Here is a 4,383-nt window from a genome sequence, read left to right on the forward strand (position 1 = left end):
AACCGAAAAAAGCAACATCTCAGAGATCGTAAAAAAAAAAATAGGAGCTAATGTCGTTTTACTCGCTGTAGATTTTACTCAAACATTACCAGTTATTTCACGAGGGAGAGCAGCACATCAACTCAACGCGTGTTTAAAATCCATGCTTCTCCCACGCTCGGTTATATGTCGCGTGTTCTCGGGTAGGTGCACCAAAAAATGTATACATTTAAGCATGTAATGGGCAAACAAAAAATGAGGTATACCCAAAGGCACAGCAGTAGTACTTAATGTAACTTTACTTCTTAAATGTTAATGTTTTACTGTTTAATAATTTATACGCTTCTTATATGTTGTTCAAATTCTTTTATCAAAATACCACTGACAGCGCAATGCACGATAACATCGAGTGAATACACCATATGCATCCGCCCACGGCTGCCCTGCTGTGCGCAGATAGGACTTGATTGTACAATAAAATAAAATAAAGGTAAAAAGACTAAAACAATCATCACCCATAAAGCGGATAGTAGACGTGACGTACTATATGTGTACCACATTTCAACTGTATAGGTGCAACGGTTTGCGAGCTACAGGTCATTTAAAATCCTGGACAGACACACAAATTGCCACGGTAGCAAATTACAGAAGAAGATTTTACTGTTTAATAATTTACGAGCTGTATATACCCGGCGTTGCCCGGGGCAGAAGTAACCTAATCGGTCAAACACTTACATATATACCAAAGTAAACCTAATCGGTCAAACAGTTACATATATAAAAAAACCGAACCTAATCGGACAAACAGCTTCATATATACAGAAGCGAACCTAATCGGGACAAACAGCTAATCTATATACATAAGCAAACCTAATTGGTCAAACAGTTACATAAATACAAAAGCAAACCTAATCGATCAAACAGCTTCATATATACAGAAGCGAACCTAATTGGTCAAACAGTTATGCATGTGCAGAATGATTTTACAAACATTATGCGTGTTAACAATCATTAAAAAGAAAAGATTGACGAACTGTTCTTCTATATGTGATGAAGCCACTAATAAGACAGATTTTTTTCAGGACCCAGCTGTTTCATAACTAAACTACTGCCACCCCAAAGTAATGCCTAATACTGGTTTTTCGGGTAGCTGTGGAATAAAAAGGGTGTTTTTTAGTCAGTAAGAATCTGACACTACCCTTCAGTACGGGCTGAAGGGTGCCTATGTAAGGTTTTACATCCTTCCCGTATGGAAAAAAAAACATACTAATCTTTTTTTTCATCATTACAGATAATCTCAGTCAAATCGAAGTACGCATTCTCAATTTATTTTTATCTAATTTTTACTTTTTCACAAAGCCATCCCATGCCAATTTGTATGAATAAACTTTTGCTAGAGAGTTAGCAAAAGTTTATTCATGCACATATTTTAATACGGATAATCTATCTCTAATCAAGGTTCTCATTTTCATTCTAATTTAAAATAATAATAGATACTCATTTTTTTCTTCTGTTTTAGAAAAACCAATCTATGCCACCTACGTCTTCGTCAAGTCAGCTTCATCCAGCTTCATCACATATAGAAGAAGAGTTCCTCAATCTTTTCTTTTTAATGATTGTTAACACGCATAATCTTTGTAAAATTATTCTGCACATGCATAACTGTTTGACCAATTAGGTTCGCTTCTGTATATATGAAGCTGTTTCATCGATTAGGTTTGCTTTTGTATTTATGTAACTGTTTGACCGATTAGGTTTACTTTGGTATATATGTAAGTGTTTGACCGATTAGGTTACTTCTGCCCCGGGCAACGCCGGGTATATACAGCTCGTATATATATATAAAAAAATACTTTTTAAAAACCACGCTTATATTAAGTTAAAAAGTGTACTAAAAAGTAAAAAAGAAGTCTCTCATACATCACTCGTAAAAAAACTTAACATAAGTGTGGTTTTTAAAAAGTATTTTTTTATATACTAGGGGGCTTTGCCCCCCGCTCGCTTCGCTCGCCAACCCCCGTGTTTGGTTTTCCAGATATGCATTTTTTAGATTTTTTTTTCTTTGAATTGTTGCTATTTCATTAGTTTCACTTTTATTTCAGAACTTATGTAAAAACAATATTTGGAATCTTTCGAGTCCCAATATGCTGAATCTTTTAAATGAGGTCAGTGAGACATGTGTTTAATGACTTTGTACCATAATTCAGGATAGGTCTTTATGTTTTGAATTTCAGCACAGATAAAACGATCTACATCATCAGCAGTTAATAATTTTTTTTGCAAAGTAACCAATAAAGTCTTTTGAATTCCAGTATTCATTATCTCTGACCTGCTCTGCATGTGTTTGGCCCCCTTTTTTAATCTCTTTATGACATTTTACTTTGTTTTCTACTCTGTCTTTTATTTCTGACCTCACTTTGTCCCGCTGTTTTTCAATGACACCTGGTCCATGGTGGTTATTTTCCCATTTTCAAGTAATAATTTCCATTTTTTTGTGCTACTGCGATCTTTACTTTTTTTTATACTTTCTAATTTTCCTACTTTCATATTTTTTAACTTTTTTCACATTTGTATCGCGTCATAATCTGCTCTGTATGTGTATAGCGGCAACGTTTGTGAACGTGTTTATGAATTTGCGAAGGCGAAAAGACTTTGTTTTCCATTCTTTGCTTTTTATTTCTGACCTCGATTTGTCCTGCTATTTTTTCAATTACACCTTGTTCTGATGATTAATTACCTTCTGTTTGCGCTGAAGCGATCTTTGCTATCTTTTTTTTTGATACAGTAGCGACTGACGTAATAAAGTGTCGCAAAAGTTCAACTTGAACAATTGCCGACTTCGTAACCCCAAACACAACTTTCCAGTAGCCTCTCCGACCCCTCCTCCCCCAGGTCTCACCCCCCCCTTACCGCATCAATCAATACCCCGCTATCAGTCTTTAGTGCTGTACTCCACCCTCCCTCAATCGGACTTAACAGTCACTTAAAACAAAAAAGGCTTCAACCTGGCTGGGACGCTACAATACTTTAGAATTTTACTGCTTTCATATTCTTTACCTTTCTCTGCATGTGTATCATGCCATCATTTGTTTGAGCCTTTCAAATTCCACTGCTTTCATAATCTCTTATCTGCCTTTTTTTCTCTCCAATGCTTTTGGGTCTCTTTTCTCAGTGCTGCTGTTTCTTCTTGCTTTTAGTTGTTAACGTTTCATCTACAGCGTATTGTCCTTATACACTTTATATTTGCTGAGAGTACAGGATCTGTGTGTGCTACGTGACTTTCCACGACTGAGTGTTTTGATGCCCGTGCTCTTATTTGATATCGTTTGAAAGTGGGGCATGTCTTGCAAGAATGTCATGTTTCACGACCCCGCGAGATGGCCCTGGGACAGTCTCTTGGCACCAAGTCTCATGTTTACGGTCCCCGCGAGACGCTCTGTGGCCGGTCTTTTTTGTCTCGCGGGTCTTTTAAATGTTTTTCGAGAACTTCCGAGAAGATCACGTATCGTCGCCCTGCTTTTTTCTTTCCAGGATTTCTTTTTATAATAGAGAGATATATTATTTTCAACTTATTTTGTCGTGGGTTTGTTTTAGTATAATTTTGTAATCAATATTTTAACACCTTCCTTTAATGTTTATATGCACACATCTTCATACAATATGCAAAAAGTGGATAATATTTCAATCCATTACTAGCGCCATCTATTGGTGAAATCTTGAACTATTCTTCATAAGAAAAGTTAATCTCTTAATTAACATGGATTAATTGATCAATTAATTTGGACAATATGAAGTGGGTTAAATATCGATTACAAGATTTGTACCAGACAACAAACAGGTGAAGTTAATATAAGCGTGGTAATAAATAGGTTTCCTCTAATTCTAGTGTGGACAAATATGTGTCACATAATTTGATACTATTACTGTATAAGCAAACCTCATTTCTGGAAATGAACAACAATCGAATCTAGGAAGTCAGACAGATTCTGGTTCATTGAGGTCCTTGTGATTAGTGGAAAATCATGAAGATGTAATCGTTTTTGAAATATATTTGTACATTTCAGTTAGTCTAAACAGCAGAAAGCATTAGTGTCTTGTGTTCAGTTTCAGTGGCTTGCATTGAAGTAATCATGTGATGCAGACCTTCATAAAGTGGTGATTACATGAACACAGCTGCATACCACATCACAAAATGGGGCACAGGCCTTTAACAGTTCAAGAACACACTAAATGTCTCAAATGTACAAAATGGACTCCATGGGAGAGGAACCTGTAAAAAACCTGTGACTCAATGACTAGGCCAATGAAAAATCTTTGTAAATGGCTTATCCAAAGATAAATGATCAAAGATGAAAGGAAGACAAATAAAAGGCAAATAGTAAGCAAAAAGGTTTTTTTAACTAT

This window comes from Erpetoichthys calabaricus, chromosome 3 (assembly GCF_900747795.2).
Source record: "Erpetoichthys calabaricus chromosome 3, fErpCal1.3, whole genome shotgun sequence".
NCBI lineage: Eukaryota > Metazoa > Chordata > Cladistia > Polypteriformes > Polypteridae > Erpetoichthys > Erpetoichthys calabaricus.